The following is a 27,285-nucleotide window of genomic DNA, read 5'->3' as shown; positions in this document are numbered from 1 at the left end:
TTAAATGAGGGGATGAAGCCCATCTACATTATCAAGGATAATTTTTACTTAAAGTCAACTGATTGTACATGTTAACCACATCTACGAGATACCTTCACAGCATCGCCTAGATGTGTTTGATTAAATAACTGGGTCCTATAGCCTAGCCAAGTTGACACATAAACCTGACCATCGCACTTTTTCTTAGGAGAGTTTGAGAATTAAGTCAGATACTGTATGCAAAGTTCTAAGTATAGAATCTGGCACATGGTAAACGTTTCTTTATTATTGGCATTATTACAATTGCTATTATTTTTATTTTTGGCTTGTTTTTGGTCTGCTCCTAATTCAACAAAAGCCTTGTGCTTTTTTCCTAGGTATTTGCTACTCTGATAGATAAGGTAATGTTTGCTAAGAGAGCAGATCATGAGCTATGGGAACCAGCCAGGAACCACGTCTGTCTTATACATAGCTCAGACTAAATGCTCGATATAGATGAAGACATAAATGCATAAGTGAAAACAATGTCCTTTCAAGCTGGCTTAGGTCGGTGCTGTCCAAGACACATGTAATGCCAGTGTCATGTGTAATTTAAAACTTTGTTATAGCCATGTTAAAAAATAAATCCAAAAGATGCACATTGTTTCAACGTGTAATGTAAAATATAAAAATTATTAAGTAGACATTTTACATTCTTCTTTTCATACTAGCCTTTGAAATCCAGCATGTGTGTTATTCTTACAGCCCATTGCCACTCAGACTGGCCACATTTCAGGAGCTGCTTTGCCACATGTGGCTGGTGGCTACTGTATGGGACAGCATAGGCTTAGATGAATGTTTCTCCAAGTTTAGTTCCTCAGTAATTACCTTCTAATCACTGGGGCTGATGTGGGGTGGGCAGCATGTTGATAATGGGCCCTTCTCTAGAACAAACTCTCAATCTAATTCTAGACTTATACCTGACTTTTCACAGACTGTTTATGACAAGTCCTGCAGGAGGTAAGAACAGAAATTGAGAGTAAGCATTTAGAAAGTTTTATAACAATTGACAGAGTAGTTTCATATCCTTTGAACCTAATAATAAAATAATTGGCGACTATATTGTCTCTTTTTTTAAAATTTAACTTTTGTGTACATTCATTTGCATTATATTTTATAAAAGTATCTATTTGTGATGGAGCAGCAATAAAGAAAAACTGTTCTTTCAGCAGATATAGTTTGAGAAGCACTGTTCTAGATTGCTGGAGCAGAGTATTGAGGGGTGGGTATCAGGGTTCTGTGTTTTTTACGACCCCCCAATGATTCTTAGGCACATGCAAGTTTGAGCCTTCTGAAATTAGGCCATAACCCCTAAGAAGTATAGGCCTCATTTTATTTTCCACCCCCGTTATGTCCAGAGACAGAGCCTGGGTGGGTCTTCATAACCAGGACAGCTCTGCCCACTTCAAAGACACTGTCCCAGCACTGGCGGGAGCTCTGAGCTGCCCTGACAGCTGTGCAAGCTGGGGCGTGAGTCCCACACAGTTCCGCTCCTTCTTGAGACCCATTGTGAATCCTCTTGGAGACTGGGATTTTCAAGGTTTTCTCTGATCCTTCACACAGAGAATAAGACTTTTTCAATCTCCATATCTTGGAGCAGACAGGCAATCTGTTTTTTTTTTTTTTAAGGGGAAAAAAAAATCTCTAGAGCCAAAGGAACTCTATTTTTTCTTGTCCTTGCTCAAAGCTTTTATAAAACATCTTGAGCTTTCAAAGGCAGTGCGTGTATTGATTTTTTGTCCCTGACCCCCAGGGTTCATTGCTGCTGTGTTTTGGGCTAAGGCTCCCTATAGAAATCCCAGTGGCCTCAACTCAGGAAGTCTTGGTGATTGGACGATAGTGGAAGCAGTTTCCTTATATAAACCATCACAGATGTCCTTTGTAATTTGTCATCTTCTCTCTCTGTGAGGCTTTCCTCACAGGATCTTTCCCATGTGGCTTGAAACTTTTAAATCAGCCTTCAGGCCAGAATTTCTGAAAAGAAATGGAAGACTTTTACTTCTGGCTCTGCTGTAGTTTCTAGTGGCATTGTTTTAAGGTTCTGTCCCACCCCACCAGCCCATACCCACCAACAGATAGATTTCATCTCTTCCCACAAAAGTCTCAAAATATTACTGTATTAATCTGCTCAGGCTGCCATAACAAAATACCATAGACTGGGTGGCTTAAACAATAGGCATTTATTTTCTCACAGTTCTGGAGGCTGGAAAGTCCAAGTCCAAAGTGTTGGCAGGTGTGGTTTCTCCTGAGGCCTCTCTCCTTGGCTTGCACATGGCGGCCTGTGTCTTCACATGCATGGCCTTTTCTCTGTGTGCGTGCATTGCTGGTGTCTCTTCCTCTTCCTGTAGGGACACCATTTGCATTGGGTTAGTACCCCACTCTAATGACTTCATTCACCCTTAATTACCAATTTAAAGGTCCTATCTCCAAATATAGTCATTAGGGGTTAGGACTGCAACATGAATTTTGACGGGATACAATTCAATCCCTACAGCTACTACGTTGGCTTCTGCTTGTTGCCCAGCTTTCTCTTGGATTCTGGGGTTCTGACAGCTTTGTTCTCCACCTCTGTAATCAATGTTTGCTTCACCCTCTCACCTGCTGGAGGTCACCAGCCTTTGAAGCTGCATTAGATTCTTCCTGTGGTGACATTGGCTCTCAGAAGAGTGTTTTGTGGGCAGCACTGAATTCTATCAGAGACTGCTCTCCACCCCTTTCTTCGGAAATGATGACAGGCTTTGTGTAAAACCCGATTTTTGTGCAAAACCCAATTTTTGTGCACATGACAACCCTGCTCTGCCCTCCCATGAAGACCTGTCCTGTCCATTGACCCAAATTCATCAAGAGAACAAGAACTACACACCTTAATCTTTGCAACTACTTACCCTCCCTGTTAATCAGCTTCTTCTGCAAAATGGAGCTAATAATAGTACCTGCCTTACAGGGTGGTTGTCAGGATTAAATGATAACCTACTTAAAGAAGTTTTTAGTACTTAGTACAGCACCTGGTATGTAGAAAGAACTCAAAACATGTTCCCTATTTCTGTGGTCAACCTTTTTCCCCAACATCCAAGCAAACCCTGGTAAGAGTTCCCTGGTGCGCCATTGTGTCTTCTCAAAGCTAGCAGGTTAAAAGATAGCAGCAATAGCCGAGTTTGCAGACACTTTTTTGGGAATAACCACAACAATCTCCTTTCCTGATTCATCCCCAAATTAGCACCATTGGGTGGATTGAAACCGTATTCTTGCACATCAGCAGCTTTACTTAATCTAAGCGGGATGCACTTATTCTCCCCTGTACTAACCCCACCTTTTCTTGTGCTGATCTTCTATTGTGGATTGTCTTCCCCCTATCTCCACTTATCTAAATCTGATCCATCCTGGGAGACCAATCAAGGTCCATCATAGAGTGAGTGCCATGGAGTTTGGTCCTTACAATTGTCTCCTACAGTGAGGAATTAAATTTTATCCTTATTTTGTGGAACTCAGAGAATTTATCTCTGTGCTTAGCACATAGTAACTGCTTCAGAAATACTTATTGATAAAGTATTTGTTGATCATAACCATCAGGTTATCTAGGGCAATTTTATTGGAGAAAATACTCACCCAGTCCACATTCAAAAGAGCACTTGCCATGAGTCAAATTTAACCCCCAGCTCTGATTCTGCTATTGGGGTGATAGTCTGCTGAGTTCAGAATCATTAAGGGAGGAGAGGGTAATGAGCATATTCCCACATTTCTCACTAGTTCAGTATTACAACTAAATATAGAGTTATTTAATGTTATGAAATAGGCACATTTTAGAGTCATTTTAAGTAAACCTGTACATTGAAGCTTCAGTATTTTATGTGGGTCACCTGTATTCTCAGTGAATATGAGAAAATGAACCAAATAGGTTGGATTTTACTCCCTCAGTGTCCTCAAGCTCAATTAATTCTGGTCCTGAGATTTGGTCTACAAGTTAATTGACAGGAGATTACACAGAACAGGATGTTCCTTTCCCCTCTCCTTCTGCTCATGGTCAGTGCTGACACCAGCTGCCCTGCTCTCTCCTGGGCTTGCTCCTGGGTTCCCATACAGCAGGCATGGGAGAGGTACTCATGGTCCCTGTGTCTGCACTGACTTTAATCTTTAAGGCCTGTGTTTTTAGTGTGTTGGTTACTCTTCGATGCATCCTGCAGTCTCCATGAACCTCAGTTTCCTACTAGCAACACAAGGGCTAGTTGATCTCTAAAGTATTTTCTGTCCCCATGCTGTTGGTTGAACATATTCCTCCAAAGTTCATGTGTTGGAAACTTGATCCCCATTGTAACCATCTTAAGAGGGTGGGAAATATGATTATTGTATTTGAAAGGTGTGATCTTTAAGAGGTGATTGAATCATGAGGACCGTGCTTTCATGAATGGATTAATCCATTAATGGAGTAGTGGGTTAATGGCTTAATGGGTTATCAGGGAGTGGTTCTGACTGCTTTATAAAGAAAGCAAGTGAGCAGGTTAGCTCTCCTGCTATTTTTGCCATGTGGTTCCCTGGTCACCAAGGGACTGCAGAGACTCCCCCTCAAGAAGAAATTCCTATCCAGAAGTGCCCCTGGACTTTGGACTTCCCAGCCTCCAAAACTGTAAGACATAATATTTTAAAATTTGTTTATCCATTACCCAGTTTCAGATATTCCATTATAAGCAACAGAAAACAGACTAATATACCCCATCAGCTTGTCATGTTAAAGACACAAGATCAGTTTTCCTGAAGTTTCTCTCTAAAGTGAGCCAGGTGAGTCTGAGGGAGGGTGAGAATCCAGGCCCAGAACTGCCCCAAATGCTAAAAGCTGAAAGTCAGGGAGCCCTGACCAGAGTGCTTGCCTTCACTCAGACGGCCCTGGAACCCCTCTCGCAGCCAGGCCCTCCAGCAGGACATGTCAGCAGCTCCTCTGGGAGAAGATGAGGCTTCAGATGAACAAGGCTTTTTCACAAAGTGGGGCTGACGGTGTGATAACCACTCGAGAGCCGGCAGAACAGCTGCAAAATATGATAAAATCACTTGAAAAGTTCATTGATTTTGCAGTGAAACTGCACGTACTACACTTTATAATAAATGTCCCCTCGCGCTTTTGAGTCTTCTACTTGAGCTGCAGGGGCGTGCGGGTCGGGTGGCGTTCAGCCCTCGGGCCTGAGAAGACAATGGCATGTGGCTGAAGAGACACTTTAATCATGAGCTAATTTACAAACCAAAGCAAAACAGACTCCGGTTTTGTCTAAGATTATTAGAAGATGTTAATTCTGTGCTTAAATTATTTCTCTCACTCCTCTCCCAGAGCTCATAACTAGGAAAAAAAGGGACATCACCCAATCTCGCTGCACATCGCTTCTCGGCCTTTTGGCTAAGATCAAGTGCAATCTCGCTGCACCCCCCCACTCTTATCTTCCTAATTAAATTTTGTGACTTGGCATACACGGGTGGGCGGGTTACTTTTTCCCCTTTCTTCTTTTCTCTCTGAGGACAATGTGCTTGTTATTCAAATTCTTATTGCTTCTTGGTGTGAGTTCTAGGACCTGGATCACACGGCTGTTAGCCTTTTCTCCCCACACTTTCTCTAGGCTGGGGGAAATGATGAAAGAATCTGCTATATAGAATTAGTTGCTCCTGGATCCCCAAGCCAGTGGATCACAGTGGGCTGCTCAGTACAGGCTGTGGCTAGCACCGTCCCCCCTTTCTTCTCCCGCAGGGCTGGGACCTCCTCAGTAGCAAGCTCTGTCTGCCCTGACTTTCTGGTCTCGCTCTCCTCCAAGGCTGGCGGGATCCCAAGGCCAGGATTTAAACGTACACGAGCAAACAAACCTCAGACTGGACCAACTCTTAATTATCTGCATGAGTGGAGGGCTAATCAAATATTCATTTCTACTTGGCTTTGGAATGCTTGCATGATTCGTGCGGGACAGATTTACCTGGCTTGGGTGAATAGTGTTAGGGCTTTTGCTTTGCTTGGGTGAATAGTGTTAGGGTTTTCAATATGGCCACAGATTGCTGGTGAGGATAGCACCCCAGTAACATTCTGGTGGGGAAGGAAAATCAGTCTGGGTGGGAGCTTCTGACAAAGGCAATCCACAAGTAGTGGCACTGGGCTGGCTGTCCTCCCATCGCTCCATCTCGAGGCCATTTCTGCTCATTTATCATTTTTGTCCATTCAAAGCATCTGGGTATACGATAGCACCTTGACCCATTTCTACTCTTTGATGGTAAGGAGAGGCAATTTACCAATTGATTCATTTATTCAATCAATAAATAAATTCAATACATTTATTAAGTATCTACTACTCACCGGGTACTGTGCTAGGGGCAGGGGATACAGCTTTATGCGCATGTGAGAGAGACAGTCACGTCCACTTAGCAAGTGAGCTGAGGGTTGTGATGGGAGAGGAGTGGGCTGTTCTTGAGTCACCTGGTATGGACACCTAATGAAGACTTCTTGGGGATACAGGAAAGACTTTTAAGAAGGGGTGATATCTCACCTTGGACCTGAAGAACAGGTACGAGTTGTTCAGGAGATTCAGAGGCAGGGTGCCCTAGGCAGGGGGCGCCTAAGGGCCTGTGCTAAGGGCCAGCAGAGGTGAGCCCCAGCTGGTGAGCTGCAGGCTCCGAAAGGAGGGCTGTGTGGTTGGAGTAGCCAGAGGCTAGAGGAGGAGAGGAGAGGCCAGAGCCACAGGGGCGGAGGAGCTCATGAAGGGTCTTGTAGAAACGGTAAGCGCTTTGGGGTTACAGTCAAAAAAGCTGAAAGTCACAGCACATGTCAACCCTTCTTGTTTTACAGGTAAGTAAATTGAGGACCAAGGAGGGAAAGAGATCATACAAGTTTGCTTAAGTAGATGGCAGTAAAGCTGGGACAAAAGCCAAATATCTTAGCATCCTTCTGCCATATCCACTGACAAAGACCATACTTTCTGAACAAAAACTATCAGAACACATGACAAATTTATTTATATGAATACTCTTAATAGATATTGAATAATCTGACATGTCTTAAAGGGGCTATTTTTAAAAGCTTTTTGTTTAATATTTTTAGAGGATAAAAAGAAACTGATTTTCTATTAATAAAAATTATACATCTCTTCTTTGTGTTTAAATAAGGGAGTTATTGCCCCACCCCCATGCAATGTAACCATTTAACATATTTGGATTATGTTTTTTCTACCTAAAGTTATACCTGGAAGGTGTTAATCACCTGCAGACATGATTGTGGTTACATATAGATTGTGAAATGTGGTTACACAATCTTGTTAAAAATATTTCTTAAATTTCTTTTTATTCCCCTGGCTTTCATGTAGACAAAAAGTGTCCTGACTTTTCTTAGTTCCTTTCCTCTCTTTGGTCTTTTTTTCTTTTGGTATGTGTGTGATTTTCTGAAAGAAGCAACTTCTTGGGAGGCTTAACAAAGGCCACCTTCAAATTTAGATAAAATAAACCACTTGTTTGCTAATCAAAACTGCACCTAAATAACTCAGTTTCCAAATTCCAGCTGACAGAGATGGGTAACTTCAGATGCATGTCACCTGGCTGGTCTTGGGCTGGTGGTGCGCCTTTGCCTTGCACTGAGCATATCTTGGGCAGAGTGAGGTCAGCTCTGATGGAGATGCTGTTCACTTTGGCCTGACTGGCACCGTTTTATACTTTGTCCATGATGTAAGTCGTACCTGGGAGCCTGAGTTAACGGGCACCATGTGTTTGATCTACTTGAGCAATGCCTCAGGGTGTTTTATGAACCAGTGCCTCAGGGAGCCTCCAGGCCCTCAGGCCCCTTAATGTGGTTCCATCTGACTCCATTGTGGACCCCTAGTTGGAGGGGAGCTGGAAAGAGGCAGTGGGAGAAATGCTGGTGGTCCAGGTGAGGGATTGTGGTGATCTTAACCAGGAAATTCATAGTGGGAATAAAGAGAACAAATCAAATTTAAGAAACATTAAAAAAGTGGACTTGACAGAACCTCGTGACTGAATTTGTAGAATGAAGGAAACATCAAGGACAGTGCTGGGTTTCTTGTTTGAGCAACTTGAATGGATGGCAATGCTAGCTACCAAGATAGAAAACAAAAGAGCGGTAGACGTAGGGGAAAGATGCTTAGTGCTGCCTGGACATTTGGAATTTCAGGTGCTTGTTGTTTCCAAATTGAGGCGTCAAGTAAGCAGTTGAGTGAATGGGGCCTGTCCAGGTGAGAAATATAAAATTGGGTGTCATTCACAGGCAGAAGATGCAGGAAGTCTTGGAATGAAGTAAGATCATGCAGACAGAATATAGAATAACTTTGAGAAAAACCAGTTTTTAAGGAGAAAACCAAGGAACAGAAGCCACGAATGACATTAAGGAGACAATAAAGAAAACTGACCAATGGTAAGAGGCAATCTCTGTTTCCTTGTGTCTTTTAAAATTTTATTTATAATTTTATTAATTTATCTTTATCATGAAATATTTTAGACATTCAAAGAGGTATAGACTAGAATAATATGAAGACCCATAAACCCCCTCTTGCTGAGCAGTTAAAGGCCCTGTAGTGGATTGAATTATGTCCCCCTAAAACTCACTGGAGCTTGAATTGTGTCCTCCAAGTTTTATGTATTAGAAAGTTAGCCTTCACTGTGACTGATAAGAGGGTGGGAAATCCTATTATGATAATTGAAAGGTGGAGCCTTGAAGAGGTGATTGGATTGTAGGACCATGTAGTGAATGGATTAAAAATGATGGTCATGGGCATGATTCTGAGGGCTTTAAAAGAAGAGGAGAGTCTGTCTGTCTGTCTCTGCTCTCACTGCTTCCACCATCTTGCACTGTGAGATCCCTGGGTCACTGTGGCCACCACCTGATGGACTTTGGACTTCCCAGCCTCAGAAACTGTATGCAATAAATTTTGTTTTCTTTATAAATCACCCAGTTTCAAGCATTTTGGTACAAGCGACAGGAACGGGCTAATACAGCCCTCTGTGCACACCTTCCCGGTCACTTTCCCATCTTCCCCTAAAGGGAAACCTACTCCATAATTCCCATGTGTGTCCTTACACTTTTGTGACACCGCATGCTCTTATAACTGCTACACCTGCTTCAGTCCAACCGAGCATCTGCCACCAGAAATTCATAGCCAATGAGAACCAAATCTTAGTGTATAATAAGTGCATCAGTCCCAAGGCTGCACGGGGTTTGGAATTACTTGCCACGAAGAGTGCTTCTCCCACAGGGTGTCTTCGTGTGTGCTTCTGCCTTGTCTCCGGTAGTTTGGAGGTCTGGCTTGCTGTCTAGTTATAGAGCTTGGACCCTGTGTCCTGTGGACCAGTCTCTGGCTCTGTCTTGCTTCATTCTAGATAAAACTTCCAGGAAGCATAGCAGTACCACCTGTTCGGCAGCTGGATGTTTTTGATTCTTACACGTGTCCTGAGCATGTTTTTGTCTACCACCTTTTTTTCAGGTATTCCGATGCTGACAGCCGATCTCCCTAAGTAGGCCCAGTGGTTCCTGACTTACTTCCCTCTTCTGTCTGCTGCATGAAGATCCCAATAAGCCTCAGGGTCTAGCCAGGTGAATTGGGGAGTGCCAAATCTATGAATTTACACATTTTCATGATTTACAGATACACAGTGGGCAATGGGCAATTTAACTTTCAATTTGCCTTTTACAATTTTCTATGAAGCAGTTGCTGTTCTGTAATCAATCCCTTAAATACAACATGATAATTCACCTTAAAAATCATGCAGTAATCCCACTTTAAAGATAATCCTTTTTTCTAACATTATAACTCATCTTCCTTTCTCTACCTACCTCTTGTCCCACCACCGATCCATTTTATAAGAACAGAATTTTATATATAGTTTCTTAAAGTGGATGTGAAACTCTTTATAGCCCAAGGATGTTTGTCAATATATTTTGGAGGCCTTGTGTTTTTTCTCTAACTCCTTCTAGGGATAGAAAGAGTTTCAAAATATCTCAAGGAGAATTTGGGCTAGAGCTCAGGAAGGAGTTCCTGACACAGTGTGATTGTGGAATGTTCTCTTTAAAATAAGAGCAATGCTTTAAAAAGTGGAGAGGAGGTTGTCCTATATCTGTGAGGGCTGGAGGGGAGAGTTAAATGACTTCTCAAGGTCTGATCCAGCCCAAAATTCTTTGATGTAATTGCTCTATCCTTTCCAGCTGTCTGTTTTTGATCCAAGGCTTTGCCTGTTGGAGCTGTGAGCTCCGAGTGAGAAACTCCCAGCTCAACACCACCCTCGGCAACCCAGGCCCTTGCGCCAGCTGGCCGACCTGTGCTCTCTGGGGATTCCAGACCAGGACTGTTGGCTCCTGTGATTTACTTTGACTGTTTGGCTTCCAGGGAAGGCCCATGGCATGTGGAGCTGATGAACCCCTTCCAGAGGTCTTCTGCCTTCATTAGTTAACTCATTAGGGGCTTTCCGGCATCCTTTCTCACTGAGCAGAGACACTGTCTGCCTTATACCTTATCCTTTCTGCACTTCACTGATTATGCATGGTTGACCTGGCAACTCACTTTTGCAACCAACTGTCTAGTTCTGCCATCAGAGTTCAACCTAACTACTGAGTCCTAGGTATGGTTCAAGTTAAGTAGGAGCCTGTTAATCCCTTTTGGAGTACAAATGAACTAGGAAGTGCTGTATTTTAGATATATTAATAAGTTATTTGGGAAAAGGATGATTTCAATTTAATATTGTGTTGTCTACTACAAGGAACAATTGGATCAATAACTTATTTGCTGGTTTATATATATTTTAATACAATAGATTCTTGACATTCACAAATGACTTTTATTTGTGTGTAGATATATGTACTCATATATTTCTATGTAGAGGCCTTATTCTTGGCATAGAATCAGGCCACCAGTGAATTAAGCTTTTTCTCTTTAATTCATTCCAAACTTTTTTTTGTAGTAAAGTTCACCACTTTCCTCTTAAATTTAAATTGTTATCTTTAAATTCCTAAATAATACATGAGTTTATTCTTGTTAAACTCTCAAAAAGTACAGACAAAGCTGAAGCTCTTCCATATTCCCTCCCCAAGCCGGTTCTTCTTGCACAGGTGACCTCTGTTAAAAATTTGGAGTGCATGTGGTGAGCCCTTTTCCTGGGCATCGTTGGAGGGAACACACAGCACAGTTGTAAGAGCCCAGACTCCGGAGCCCATCTGCTTGGGTGAACTTTGGGTTCTGCTTGGGTTTGAATTCTATCCCTGTCACTTATCAGCTGAATGTTTTGGGCAAATTACTTAACTCTGTGTCTCAGTTTTTTCCCCTACAAAAATGGAGACAATTATAGTACCTATTGCATACGATTTTCATGAGGATTAAGAGTTAATTTGTGTAAAGCACTTAGAACAATGGCTGGCATACAGAATGAGCTGAAAAGTATTACACATATGTATACCTTCATACTCTATGTCTTAGTCTGTTTTCTGCTGCTATAACAAAATATCACAGACCAGGTAATTTGTAAGCAATAGAAATTCATTTGGCTTACGGTTCTGGAGGCTGGGAGAGCATGGTGCAGGCATCTGGCGAGAGCATTCATGTCGTGTCATCCCGTAATGGACATCAGAGGGAAGTAAGTGAGCCTGTGACCCAGAGAGTGGATGGGGGCCAAACTCAAATTCCTTTTTAACAGGAATTCACTCCCGTGATAACTAACCCACTCTTGAGGTAACCATGAGACAGAGCCCTTGTGATCTAATTACCTCTTCAAGGTTCTACCTCTTAATACTGTTACAATGGCAATTAAATTTCAACATGAGTTTTGGCAGAGACATTCAAACCATAGCACTCTAGAAAATTATGGTATGTTTTATATACACAGGACCATATTGTACATATATTTGTACTACTCGCTTTTAAAAATCTTTTTCCATGTTAGCACAATTAGATATAATTCCACCCTTTTTTTTTTTTTTGACCGGTAAGGGGATCGCAACCCTTGGCACGGTGTGGTCTGTGCCAGTGAGTGCGCTGGTCATCCCTATATAGGATCCAAACCTGTGGCCTTGGCACTACCAGCGCCACACTCTCCTGAGTGAGCCATGGGGCCGGCCCCTAATCCCACCCTTTTTAAACCACTGCATAGTTTTTCATTGTATGTACATAGTATAATTTGCTTAGCCATCTCCTATTGATGGATATCCATAGTGTTTTCTATTTGTAGCTGTCACTAACAAAGCTGCAGTGAGTACCCTTGTACTTGTCTATTTTTCCTTTTGTATGTGAATGTGTTTCTCTAGGGAAAATACTGAAATGTGAAATTACTGGGTTATAGGATATACATATTGTTGTTGGTGATGGTGATGGTAGTGCGTGTGTGTGTATTTGCTATTTTGGACATGGTTATTATTCTTGCTTTAAAATGCCATTAATATTTATCCAGATATTTATCTTTTCTGGCACTGTTTATTCCTTCCTGCACTCTGTGCTTCTACTGAGATCATCACCCGAAGAGCATATCTTTTAGTGCAGAAGTGCTAAAAATGACGAATTTGCTCAACTTTTCTCACCTTTGGCTTGTCTGAGAACATTTCTTTTTGCGTTCATCTTTTTTTAATCAAACTTCTTGTTTTTAGGTAATTGTAGATTCACATGCAGTTGTAAGAAACAGTACAGAGAAATCTTGTGTATCCTTTACTGAGGTACCCCCAAGAGTAAAATCCTATAAAACTGTTGTGCTAAAAGCCTGAGATTTTCACCAGGCTAAACCTGCACCTCAACATCTCCCCAGCAGTGTACAACCTCTGAAATCTCTGCTCAGCTTTTAGCCTCCCAGTGGCTATTCTCAGCTAGGTCTTTTACGAGTTGGCCAAACACATAAGGTAAATTTTATGCAGATTTTTTTTTTAATGCATAAAGAACTCTTGAAAATGAATTAGAAAAATCTTAACAGAAATTCAGTGAAGGACATGAGCAGACAAGTCAGACACCCCAAAGAAACACATGTGGCTAACAAACACATTCTAAGATGTTCTTGCAGGCAGGGGTAGGGCGGCCCACCACCCCTGCCTTAGGATCCCAGGCCTGCTCTGATTCTCGCCCGGTTGTGGACAATGGCCTATACAGATTTTTTTTGGCTTCTTTTCATGTCCCTCTTTTCTGAAACTCTGTCCCCTAGATTTCAATTGCTGTGCAACTGTTAATGCTTCTTTCTGTTTCTTCTAGCCAGTGAGTTAGAAAAAATGAAGTCAGACAGGTAATTGAAGGCTGGATTGTGTTGGGCCTTGTGGGCAATTTAAGCCATCGTAGGCATTGCAGTCACTGATATCATAAATAATCAACATTATAAATGGGTGTTGATTTGGGGGGCATCTAATGAGATAATTATATTGATTTTTCTTTTAATGTATTAATGAAGTAGATTTCATTAATACTTAAAATTAGAGCCATCCTTATAGGATAAAGCTATCTTGATTCATAATTATTTTTAATATGATGCTAATAAATTTGCTAGTATTTTATTTAGGACTTTTGCATGTCTGTTCATAGATGGAATTTGCTGATAGTTTTGTTTTCTTGTGTGGTGCTTGTCCATTTTCAGAATCAGAATTATGCTAGCTTCATAAAATGAGTTTAGTAGTTTTCCATTTTTTTTCTGTTATGCAGCACTTGATATGAATTGCATATTTTCTGTTCATTGAATGTCTGATAGAATTTTTCCAAAGGTTATTGTTCCTTTGTTGTTTATATTTCTTCTTTACACTGTTATAATTTATACTTTCCTATAAAATCATCATTTTTAATCTAGGTTTCAAGTTTATTAGCATGACATTGTATGTAGAATTCGCTTACAATTAAAAAAATTATAACCATAGTTAAATACCCATTTCTATTCATTTGTAGCTTTTATTATTTTTTTGATCAGAATCAGTCAGTTTATTTTATTGGTCTTTTCAAAGACTTAGCTTCGTTATTGATCAATGCTTTTTCTTAAAAAAAAAAACCACTTTCATTAGTTTCTGGGCTTATCCTCACTAATTCTTTCTGCTGTATTTGGTTTATTTATTTTTCCTTTTCTAGATTTTTAATAAGTTCAACTATTTATGATTTTATTTTCTATGGAATGTATTTATGGCCATACATTGTCTCAGGATTCACTTAGGGTGTGTATCATTGATTTTGGGATGTTGTATTCTGATGGTTTTTCATTTCCAAATAGTTTGTTATTTGCACATTTATTTCTTCTTTAATCCTAGATTTATTTTTATCAGAAGTGTGTTTGCATTTCTGGCTGCCTATTTTTGGGGGTAGAGCGTACTGTAGTGGATACTGTGATGTGCTGCCGCATTCTCTCTTTAGGATCAAGACACTCATTCTTCCAGATTTGGGGAGTATTGTCTGCTAATGGGCCACAACTGAGTCCTTCTTCAGGCATTGCCCTCAGTCAAAGGGAGCTGCTCACCCAAAGTCACATTCCTTCCCAGGGCAGCTCAAACCCAGAGTGACTGGTCGACAAGGCATACAAAGGCTTGACATCTGTGCTTCGGTTCAGGACAACTTTGAGGGGTGGTCCCAGATGCAGAATTCTCTGTAGCATCAGCTGAGACCTCTGTTACCATTGCATTGTGTTTTGACTTCTCCCTCTGCCCTTCTTCCTTCCCTGCTTCCCCTTCTCTCAGAGGTGTTGCTCCAGAGAGCACTACTTAAACCCTCCTGCACACAGATGTGTAGCTCAGAGTCTGTTTCCCAGGGAACCTGACCTCTCACGGGGCTATCTTTTGGCTGTTGTTTCTAATGTAATTTAAATTAATTAACATTTTTTTCTCATGCACATGCACCAGAGTTTCTATACCTAGAAGCGGAATCACTGGATTAAAGGGCATATGCATGCATCTTCAACTTTACCAGATATTGGTCACTACTTCTCTGAAGTGTCTGTGCCAGTTTACCCTGCCATCAGCAGTGCACACTTTATATTACCACCTTTTTATTATAGCTTTCCTAGGTTACTCTAGGCTTATCTCTCATAGACAGCTTAGAGGTAGTTTTAAAAAATCTCAATCAGTGAGTCTCCACCTTTAATAGATTAATTCTGGATGTTCACTTCCATTTTTGTTATTCTTATTAAAGAGATACAATTAGTTGACTTAGTTCAAAATATAAATAAAACCAGGGGTCAAGAAACCTGGATTCTAGTCTCTATTTTGCCCAGGATGAACTCCATGGCCTAGAGTCAGTTTCACCTCTCTAGACCTCATTTCTCTTATCTATTAAATATGCAAGTTGGACTGAGAGATGCTTCTAGGCTCCTTCCACCCTGACAGCAAATGATCCCCAGGCTCAATCCCTACCCCTACTCCACCCGAATCCTCAGCCCACCACAGCCTATAATGAACGCATGCCTTGGGGAACATCCTTTCTCTTCTTAGAGAAAGGAATCTTTTGCTTCTCATTGGGATCAGGTTGAGGATGGGAGAATGATCAGAAGTGAGGAGGAAAAGATTGGGATGGATTTCTTCAGTCTCCTTGGTACTGCTCCCCCCCAGCCCCTTCAACTTCCACCTCACTCAAATTTCTGACTGACTTCTACTTACTGGTATAGAGATGGTGGACATCAATTCTTATTTAATAGTTCCTATTTGGTTCTATTTTGTTTGAGATGCTGTATAATATAAGTCACAAAGATCTGGTCCTTTAAAAGTTAAGTTTTTGGATGGACTAATGTTTATTGAGAAAATACATATGGATACTGTATCAGTCTGTTTCTGTTGCTTATAACAAAATACCTGGAACCAGGTAATTTATAAAGAAAAGGAAATTTATTGCTTATAGTTTCTGAGGCTGGGAAGTCCAAAGTCCATCTGGTGGTGGCAACAGTGACCCAGGGGTCTCACATTGCAAGATGGTGGAAGCAGAGTGTATTAGTCTGTTTTGTGTTGCTATAACAGAAATACCTGAGACTGGGTAATTTAAAAGAACAGAGGTTTATTTGGCTTATGATTCTGGGACAGCTGCATCTGGCATGGGCCTCAGGCTGCTTCTACTCATGGTGGAAAGCAACAGGCAGTTGGTGGGTACAAGCAAATCACATGGTGAGAGGAAGCAAGAGAGGGAGAGACGAGGTGCCAGGGTCATTTAAACAAACTGCTCTTGAGGGAACTTTAATAAGAGTGAGAGCTCACTCATTACTCCCCTCACCTAGGGAGAGCATTAATCCATTCATGAGGGATCTGCCCCCATGACTCAATCAGTTTCCAACACTGCCACATTGGGGATCGAATTTCCACATGAGTTCTGGGAGGACAAAACATCCAAACTCCATCACAGAGAGAGCAGAGAGAAACTAACCTCCTCATTCACTCTCCTTTTAAAGCCCTCAAACCATGCCCACGACCACCATTTTTAATCCATTCACTACTGCATGGTCCTACGTGCTCTATCACCTCTTCAAGGCTCCACCTTTCAATTGCCATAATAGGATTTCCCACCCTCAACAGTTACAGTAGGGATTAAGCTTCTAATGTATGAAATTTGGGGGACACAATTCAATCAATCCACAGCAGAGACGGTGCTGGTAACATGGACATGTACGTCAGTGAGACTCTGTCTCTCTCCTCACAGCACACAGTCTGATACACGTGCATGAGCTCCAAAGAATAAAAGCAAACACCAGGCGCATGATCTAGAGAAAATGCTTCGGGTGTGGCCAGGATTGAAGGCTTATCAGTCCTGGGGCTGCAAAGGAGTGTTGCTGAGGGAGAAGGAGTTTAAGGTGGCACCAGAAGAACGGCAAAGAGAAGGAGACATGTGAGCTGATGTTATCTGTTCTGCATCCTGCTGTAAATATTTAATGCTGCTTCATGTGGAGGAATGAACGGAAGCTGAACTCACAGTCAACTTTTCAAGATGTTCTGAGGCCCTTGGAACCTGCTCCAGGTAAGACTAGTGTCCCTCTGGATGGATCTTTATCATTAGCAGCACTGTTTTTCTGGTTCAGAGTCTTAGACTCCTTTTTCCTTCTGAGATTTGTGCGATGGAGATGAGAATGGAAGCAGAGGCTGCTGCTGGACGGGCTCTGGTTTTCTCTGACAGACAGGTCATTGGTTTCATATGCGAAAATGTCCAGCCAGTCATGAAAATAAATGACCATGTGTCCTGTCTACAGACTGGAGGAAACCAGTCATCAAATTTAATAGAAAGCAGGCCGAGAGACTTAAGGAAATGAGTCCGAAACTATCTTTTTTTAAACTAGATTCTTTTAGACTTTTGTCTTATTTTTTTCTTTTGTATATGTGGTTATGAAACTCGCCATTGGCAGCAGAATTGACAGCCTCTAGGCAGATGCCTGTGTTCTTAGAGCCAACTGATAAAGGGGCAAGAGTTGGAAGTGGAGATACTGGGAGCTGATTAAAGAACGTATGGGTGGAATCAATACAAACTATACCAATGGAATTGGAATTCCAGTGACCAAACAATCTTTCAACAAAATGGCTGGTCAGTTTTCATCTCGGATGGAAATGTCATTCAATACTTTCCCTTCTGGGAATAATGCCACAAACAATTATAGAAAATTGACTTTATACCTGAATTCCCAAATGAAAGGGAAAAGTTCCAGGCACCTGAATTCTCAAATGAACACAAAAATGTTCAGAGGAAATGATCTGGAACAATGTGTCAGTGAATTGTGTTCTTTGAAGCAATATGTCAACATGTGCAGAAGTTTTGTATGTGAATAGAAATCAAGCAGAGTGACCAATCTGGATGGGGTTAATCGGGGAGGATTTGCTAAAGGTGAATTTTACACTTTTGTGTGTGTCTGTATGTGTGTGGCAAATGAAGACATAGATTGGGATTGAGGAAAGGGGAGTAAATTCCAGGTGGTGGGATCTGCTCCTTTCAGTGTTGTTTTCAGTCCAGGGAGATCCTTTTCCCATCTCCGTTTATCTGGATTCTTTGCCTCGGCAGCCTGAAGGTCATGGGAAGGGAGATCATATTCGAGACTCTTCTTCTCTGGAGCTCACCTCCATGCAAGCTGATGAACAAAGCCTCTGGGTGTCTTCTTTAGTTCATTTCCCCAAATCTTCCTATTTCATTCCCAGCATTAGCATAGTGATGCCACCAGTACGCATACATTTTCATTAAATTGCTTTCTGTTTGGGATAGCTAACACACCCTTGTGTGCCATTGAATGTAAACAATTATGAAGAAAGAAAACACTCCATTTGTTTTCTCTTTTAAGATCTCAAACTAGATTACCCTGTTTTCCTTACAGGCAAAAGTCCTTCTGCCCAACGAATTAGACATGGACAAATTGCATGTTTCCGGCTATGTTGAGAGGCTTTCTCCTCTGTTACCTTTCCCATTCATTTGCATCTAAGGTATAATGTTAATTTTTGATCACAGGCACTAAATGAGGGGAACCATATCCTGAGTAACAGAAAATGGCAGATAGTCCAAAAGATATTTTTATTTGGCTTTGGAGTATATATATGCTTACCTCTGAATATGGGAATGTTTGGCATTCCAAAAATTTATTTCAAACCGAATTAGGAAGCCACACTAGGAAGATTTTGTGTCACTGGAACTAAAAAGCTATGTCCAGTTTCTAGTCCTGCCAACCACAATAATTCTCCCTTGCAACTCTCTCCGAGCTGTGGAAAAGCATGGAGGATGCTCAAACTCGCTCACATGTTATTGCTTGCAACCTGTGCTGCGGCAGGGAAGGAGTTACATAGACAAGTTTCAATAGTTTTCTGAAGTAAGCAGAGGGACTTGAGAAATGAACAGAACTGTGGTTAATACGAATTTGAGAATTAATCGATAAAGAACATATGTCTGAAGTTCCAACGGAGCAATTTTCCAAATATAGGAGCTAATCCATATCAATGCATTGAGTTTATCATGCACCAGACACTCTGGTTGTTGTAGTGAATATGTGATTAAAAAACTAGTGCACGGACAAGCAAGCATCATATCTTATTATGCCTAAAAACGTAAATGATCTACCTTGTGCCTTTTTCTTCAGCCTCATCTACTGCTCTCTGCCACTTGCTCACTATGTGCTGGCCCCACTGATCTTGTTTTCTTGAACATGCCAGGCCTTTCTTAACCTTGTCCTTGTACGTTTGTTTCCTGCTGCCTCTGCCTGTACTTCTCCCATCAGCCCTCAACCCCCACATGGCCAACTCCTCTCCTTTAGGTCTCAGCACATGCAGCACCACCTCAGAGAGCCCTTCCCCAGCACTCTTTCCTAAAATACATCCCCTTTAGTGCTTTTCTGTCTTAGCAGTCCCTCTGTTCCTTTTTGGACTAGGTTGCTTCTTTTTGTTTTAGTCTTTTACTAGAATGTAAGTGTTGGGTGGGACTTTCTTGTTTTCCATGCTGAATCTCCAGCTCCTAGCACGGAGCCTGGCTCCCAGAGATGTGTGATGAATGCTTTGAGTCAAAGCTGAGTAAGATCTGATGTGAAAAAGCTCACAGCTTAGTGCTGAGTAGTAGCAGTAAACCTGAAAACAGTAATTGCTGCCAATTATTTCAAAAGTTACTGTTAGCTTAATTTTTTTAAAAATAGCATGACCTATTTTAATGATTTAAAAAATTGTTTTATTATAATTTTTTTATTATAGAAGGTTTCAGAGTCTGTCTCATTTATATTCCCACCTACCATTCTCTCCCCACTATTAGATTATTATGAAGCCAATCTCATGCATCATGTGAGGACCAGGTCTAGGGTACAGCCAGTGAGGTCCTAGGGTACACACTGGAGGGGACCCTTGTTGGCAGGTGCTGACTTTGCCTTTGCATGACCTGAGGACCCAAGAGCGATGCCTCCTTCAATGCTATGCCCTGGGTGCCTCGCTTGCCTCCACCTGGCCCTGTCCTGCATCGTATCATTTCATCAGTAAATATTTGAGAATGAATGTGTCTGTATAAGACAAAAACTCTTAACTAAAAAAAAAAAAAAATTCCACTTAACTACATTACCATTATCACACATAAAAATAACAATTCCTTACCATCATCAAATGGCCAATCTGTGTTCACATGTCTCTCTGATTATTTCATGATACATTTTAGATTGATTTGTCTGAAGGAAGGTTGGCACGTTGCACTTGGTTGATACGGCCCAGTGTCTCTCTCAGTCTATTGGTTTCCTATCTCTCTTTCTGCTGCTGTTTTTGTTGTGGTTTTTCCTTACAATTTGTGGGTTAAAAGAAAAACAGGTTGTTTGTCCTGTAATGTTTTCCACATTCTTAATTTTGCTGCATGTAAAATCATTGAACACACTCTATGTTCTTCCACCCGGGTATGTTCTGTAAACTGGTCACTAGATCCAATGTTTTGACCAGATTCAATGTTTTAGCAAAGATACTTCATAGATGATGATCTGTACAGCCACTCTGTATTAGTCTGTTTTGGTGTTGCTATAATAGAATACGTGAGACTGGGTAATTTATAAAGAAAAGAGGTTTATTTGGCTCATGATTTGGGGACAGCTGCATCTGGGGCAGGCCTCAGGCTGCTTCTAGTCATGGTAGGAAATGAAAGGGCAGCTGGAGGTGCAAGGAGATCACATGGTGAGAGGGAGAGAGAGAGAGAGTGCTTCTCACACACCCTCCTTTTAATGCCATCAGAATCATACCCATGACCACCATTAAGCCATCAACGGATTAATCCATTCACCAGGGCATGGTCCTCACAATCCAATCACCCTTTCAAGGCCCCTTCCTTCAACTACCATAGGATTTCCCACCCTCCCAACACTGTCACAGTGGGAATTACGTTTCCAACACATTAAATCTTGGGGGTACACAATTCTATCCATAGCATACCCAGAGGCATATAATGTCTGGTTGGCTTTCTTTTCGTGATGTCCATAACCATTAAAGATCATTGCCTAGATTCACTATTTATTAGGGCCCAAAATGGTGATATTCAGATTTCACTATTCTTCCTTTGCCAGCTGGCATGCTTCTATAAAGAGAAACTTACCGTCACCCACTGTTTGTTTGCTTTCAGGTGCAGTTCATACAGAAAAGGTAGATAAATGCTTGATTCTTTCTCTTTAGGTACCAGTTTTCAGAATAATGAGTTAATTCCAAAGGTGATCAATAAGGTATTGTTATTTGTATCATTAAGAAACCATGGATTTATATTGTGTTTGGTGTGTTTAAATAAAGTTGTCCCTATTTTTTGCCGTTGGAGTTGGGCCCCTAAATTGGCCCCTAAGTCCTTTTAACAAGGCTCTAATTGTCTTCCTTACTGGCTGCTATTATGACTAGAGCCTCCAGGTTCATCTTGTGTATTTCCTGCCCCAGACCTAGAATCAGCCATGTCTACCAAGGAACCCTGGTTTATTTTAGTTGGAAATTATATTCCAAGACCAAAATTTGAGTGTAAGAATATCTAAATCCAGAATCCCAAATGTCCACTTCTATTATTAATATAATTATTTGTTAAAATCTTGCACAGTTGTTAGCGATTTTTGGTTGTCCAAGGCGTGGAACCAGTACCAGGAAAGCCAATTAGGGTTGAGGCCAGTTGAAGGAGGGATGAAGAGGAGGAAGACATCTCTTCTGTTTCTTCCTCCACCTCTCTTGCCTTCCCTACCCTGTCATTCTCCCACCCCGGATCTCTGAGCATCAAGAGAAGTCAAATGTTTCCTTTTCCTAAATGGAAAATCACGACTGGTCTATCAGATATAGTTCAGGTGGGAATAGAGATGGGTGTAGGGAATTGATTAAAGGACCACTCAGAGGAAAATCAATATTTCCCTTTAAAAAATAAAGCATTCCTCTCTACTTCTATTTCTCTGTCTCCATTTTTGGATTCTTCTGTGTTTGATACCAAAGTGGAATGTAAAGCTTTGGTTCTAAGTATAAGACATCAGAAACTTGTGGAGAGGGTGAGGGCAGTGAAGAAGAGTTGGGAGCCACAGCAATACCTCTCCATTTAGACCTGGAGCTGGAGATGGAGTTTCCCATGGATCAGTGGATTGCCGGGTGAACGGGGGTTCTCCCATTGTCTTTGCTCTGTGAGTGCGTCTGCACCAACACAGCTGTAAAACTCGCTGGGGTGTCATTAGGTGGAGGGAAAATAGCCACCTCTTCAAGCTGCCTGGAGTGGTTTTTGTTGTTATCGTTTCAGGGGAAAACCATGATAGCATTTCTGAACGTGGAGTAGTTGTTTCCTTTATTGTTATCTGATATTTCTTAGTTGATATTTATTTCCAGACTGCTTTTCCATAAAACTTATTGTTCAGAGGGAAACACAATGAAAATCAATTGCTAATTAAATTTGTGTCTAAATTAATAAATCACAACTATTCAGATCATATCTGTCTGAATAATTTCTATTATGGTGAACATAATTGTTAGATTCAGCATTTAATGAACCATATTGTTAGGTAAAATTCTTATGACAATTGGGACTAATAGAATAAATTAACCTTTGTTCTTCCCAGCTTGACATTAGGTTGGACCATGTTAACATGAAAGCACCTGGAAGAGTTTCATCATTAAGCAGCCATTGTGGCTCTCCTGGCCTTCTGATGGAGCCCATGAGGCTTTGGGAAATGAGTGGTGTTTGATGTTTGTCAAAGCTGTCCTTGTCTACAATCAGTGTGTAGGGACTTTGGTTCTGTGTGGACGAGCCTTCATGAAATGGAAACTGCACCATGCTCAAGGGCTGAAAAGCCTGTCGGGTGTCAACAAACTACTTGAAGCACTCATGCATAGGGTACTCTGGGTTTTGGGCCCCATGTAGATATGCGGTGGAGTGGCTAGAGAAGACACATAAGGGAGCACACAGTCGAAGAGAGAACACAGAAGAACTTTATAAGAAAGCGTGAAGTACATTCATTTCAAAGAAATCTAAGTAATTTAGAAGTAGTTTTATGGGCCTTTATCAAGGTTTGACTATAAAGTTCTGTGATTGCTTTCTTGGAGAATAGATCAGAATTTGTACATCCTCTTGACTGTTATCTCCTTTAAGATATCAGCATAGCAATCTATGCTGGTGTTATTGGGACACCTATCCCAATGAGCTCTGCTTTGGGAGATGTCTTCAGAGTTTGGCATCTGCCATTTTAAATGCCTAGGTTGGAACACCTGCCCTGCCTATGTAACAGGGAAATGACCCTTGTTCACAGAACAAAGAGATTTGGGGCAATGTTACAGTAAAAGGTGAAAGCCAGCCTCCCTGGTTCACCTCTGGCACCATTTAGTTTGACAACGGCAAGAGCCAACACCAAACAAGGTTCTCCTGGCGCTCAGAGTCAGGCCAGAAGCTGAATTCACCCTTCCCTCATTGATTACTAACATACAGAACAGTGTTTTGGGCAAAATCCTCCACCTCTGAAGAGTGGCCGGGGGCCTTTTGGTTTTGTATTCACTAGGAAACTGACCACAATAAACCATAAATGGTGTGGTCACTTCCTCTCACCTAGTGCCTGGCCTCTCTTTCTTGCCTGTGGGAGGGAGGTGGGATGGAGCAGGGATGTGTACTCTAGCCCAGCAACCATGTCACCGTGACTATCTGCTGCAAGCTGGCACTTGTCTCTGCTTGTTTGTTTTATGTTGTTTTGTTAAAAGTAACGAACTTCTGGTCAGGGACATATGGATACAATCATTACTTTCCTTTAAACAAATTCTTAGGAGGAAAACTGAACTCAAGCAATTTATAGGGAAAGGAATAGGTCAAACACTAAGCCCTAAAAGATATACCCTCCCACCCCGCAAGTCCAACAGTCTTGGGGCACGTGCACAAGTCCACGTTTAATGTCTGCATACCACTGGCACTTTCAATCATCTGCTCCATTTGACCATTTTAGACTGTGATCTTAAACACTCAATCTTCCCAAACTGATGGGATTAACTTAAGGAAGTTTCCATAGAGAAGATAGGAGAGGTTTGAAGAATTAGACAGGATTTAGCAGACAGGTGTGGGAAGAACATTTCAGAGGAGGCACAGAACTGAACTGCCCGAGTGGACAGTGAGAGAGTCACTGACCCCAGATCTATTCTGAGGTTTGGATGCAGCAGCCATTCGGTCCCCACTTTCCTATGAAGGAAATTAAGAGACTCCCAGGCTCTGCTTCTCCAAAGCTGGTCTTCTAGGCTGTTGTCTCCCCTTCTGTCCCCAGGCCTCTGACTGAATTTAGCCCCACTGTTACTGGGCTCAGGCTAGAGGGAGCAACTGCTCCATCGGTCTGCCTAGGGGTGCTCTCTTTGGCGCAGGTCCCAGTCCTTAAAGACAGCTGATTCTAGAGACAGCCAGCAGAAGGGACCTGAAGTTTGTGGTGAGCAGGGGCTCCAATCCCTTTCCACAGGTGGCTTCTGAGAAAGGACACAGGCTATTTTACGTGGCTGATTATGGAAGTGGGAAAAACCCATTCTTGGAAATAGTGCACACAGCTTTGAAGATGATGTTCTCCCAGCTGCCTTTTCAAAGCCATCAGAAATGGTAGGTGGAGGTCGTAAAATGAGGTGCAATTTATCAAGCAGGCTAAAGGGACCTTTCCAGGACACAGTAGGCAGTTCTGTTTGGATGCAAAAATATTTAGTTTTGAAATTATTAAATAACATCATCTTCATGGTGATTTTGTCTTTTTGGTAATCTGAGCAGAGTGCATATGTATTTGTGTCTGCAAATTACTTTGGAAAATACATATTATTTATTTGTTCTGAAGAGACTCTTAGGCTCTGTTGTCTAAATAGGAAATTTGGATCTGATAAAATGAGGCCATTATGGATTCCCAGACAAATAATAATGAGGCTAATACCTTTAAAAATTCAAAATTTAAAAAAAATGGTCATTTTGGTTCGATATGGGGACAAAGTTCAGTATAAACCTCCACAACTCGTTTCCTTCTTTCCTCATTTCTCTCCCTTTAACACAGTCAAGGCAAAGCCCTAGATATAAGAGAAAGTTTTATCCTAAGCTCTGGGAAACAGCTGGGGCCTCTAAGCCTCATCACCAAGCATGTCTCTTCTATCTGGAGCCTTCTGGAAGCTGTGAGGAGGAGCAGTTGGATATGTTCTGAGAATTGATTCGAGAAGAATTTGCGCTGGCGGAGGGAGTGATTAGGAGAGGTCTCTGCCTGGCCATGTGATTGGATGGGTGCCTCAGGGTAGCACAGGTTCATGGCATCTTGGACAGACTTCTTACCTCTGTACTGCAGAGGCGTGCAAGGCAGGCGTGCGGTGCCTTGGACCGGGAGAGGGTCTCTGCCCTGGATCCCGTTTCACCACTCACATGCTTTGGTGCAATTTTTCAGATTTAGTTACCAACCTACCTTAGGGACCCAGAGTCCTGAATTTTCTTTGTTCGTCTCCCCTCTCCCCTTTTAAAGGGATATTTACTGAGAGGGGCTTTAGGACCTTCTTGTCACATAGTCCTTTTTCTTCCTTTAAACTCCTTTAGCACTGAAACTCCTATATGCACTGCACCTTGCTCTTCTCTTCTCTGGACCTCAGTTTTGTCAACTGCAAAATAAGCAGAGGCAGCCTTTCTTTTTCCAAGGAATCTCACGTGAAATTTCAACGGGTAAAATCTTGCACCATTTTTTTTTGCTAGAACCAGTGAGGAGCCCCTCTCCCTCTCCACCTGCCTCTTTCTCAGTCCCTTTGGTGGTCTCTGAGGTCCACAAGGCTATGCAGGTTCGGTTCCATGGGTCACTGTTTGAGCCTGCAGGACTAGAACTAGTCTTTCCAGCTCTAGGGTTTGGAGGTTCTAGCAATTTCGTGGATAAATGGCCACCTCTGGCCTCCAGCACTGGCTTTGATGCATCTGAAGAAAAAAAGAGGGTGAGGCCACTGGCTTTTTCCCTCCTACAAGTTTGACCACTTCTGATGGAAAGGTGTGATAACTTGGGGACTTCCAAGCCAGCCTCTTGAAATTGCACACTTGAGGGAATCTTCCCCTACATGACATATTCCCAGATGGCTGAGGGTGGCCCAGAGCAACATCCACATAATTCCCCTGAAGAGGGTCCCCATCCGTGCCTTATATTTGGGGGCCACAGTGACTGGTACTGGGGTGTGACTGGTCTGCTTTGAGGGGTTGTCAAGAGCTGAGAAAGACCTTCAGGAAACACTCAGCAAAGGGGCAGACCTCACTTTCTGGAAAATTCCTTGATTGCAAATCTCAGGCATCCTCCTGGAGGACTGGAAAGATCCGTATCCACTGGGAGGCTCTTCTCTGGGGCTTGGCCACTTCCTCCACCTTTTCTCTGTGCCTTCCCCTTGGTGACATGACATGCTGCTGCTTCTTCTGTCCTTGGCTTCCTAAATGATATGGGATGAAGGATCAAATCTGCCCCACACAGGTAATCTTTTCCATCTTAATATTTGTTAAGCTTTTAGATTTACTGAGGAGTTAAAGTCACATCAGGTCACAAAACTGCACATTAGATCTGCTTCATGAAGCACTCTGAGCGAACGGTTTAACTCATTTATTTCACCATCTTTAAACCAACGTAGCTGAAGAATTTCACCTCCCGCTTATAAATCTTCCCATTTATTTCAGACTCAGGTTTCTGGGGAGGGTGCAGACCTCGTCTGCTCTGCCGTTTTACCCGTGGCCGTAGAAAGCGGACATGCACCGCTGCTGGTGGCGAGCACAGCCAGCTCCCACGTGCTTAGTTAGCCAGGGGGAAATCTCGTCTGGGCAGCGTTTCAGAGTCACCAGTCCCCTACCCTCATCTCTCCTCTGTCACCCCTGGTGTTCTTTTCCTGTTTGCTTCTTTCACTCCATCAAGTCCAAGTAATTTGAAGGGAAATTTAACCAGCCACGGAGTTATAGAGACTAAGTGCAGTTTGCTCTAAGAGAAAGTTGAGACGATGGGGAAGGACTTGTGCAAATTAGGGCAAGAAGAATCCAGGTTGTGGCATTTCTTCATTCAACTCTGTTCCTTATTTCTCCTCAGGAAAGGACATTTCCAAAGAGGGACATGGTTCCTCCGGGCATCTTGGGCAATCTTGTAGGAGCGCTGGAGACACCTTGTCCCTGAGGTGAGACTGCACCCTTCTATTAACTTCCTGCGCTGGGCTTGGCAAGGGGGACCTTCGCTGGCTGCCTGACCTGTCCGTAATGTGATTTACCATAGGGCCAGGACACCAGGCTGTTCATATTTCTAATTCTTAGGTATTTTAAGTCCTATTTGTTGTCTAATATAATAGTATTAAAAAAAAATCTTCCAAGGATATTTGAAAAGCATAAGTATTCTGTTTTATATTACAAAATTCAAAATCTATTTATTAAATTGGGCTTGCAATGGTCAGCTTCCATCCTGTTATATCCTTATTTATTCTTT

Source organism: Cynocephalus volans, chromosome 11 (assembly GCF_027409185.1).
Source record: "Cynocephalus volans isolate mCynVol1 chromosome 11, mCynVol1.pri, whole genome shotgun sequence".
NCBI lineage: Eukaryota > Metazoa > Chordata > Mammalia > Dermoptera > Cynocephalidae > Cynocephalus > Cynocephalus volans.
Note: the sequence above shows the minus strand (reverse complement) of the source record.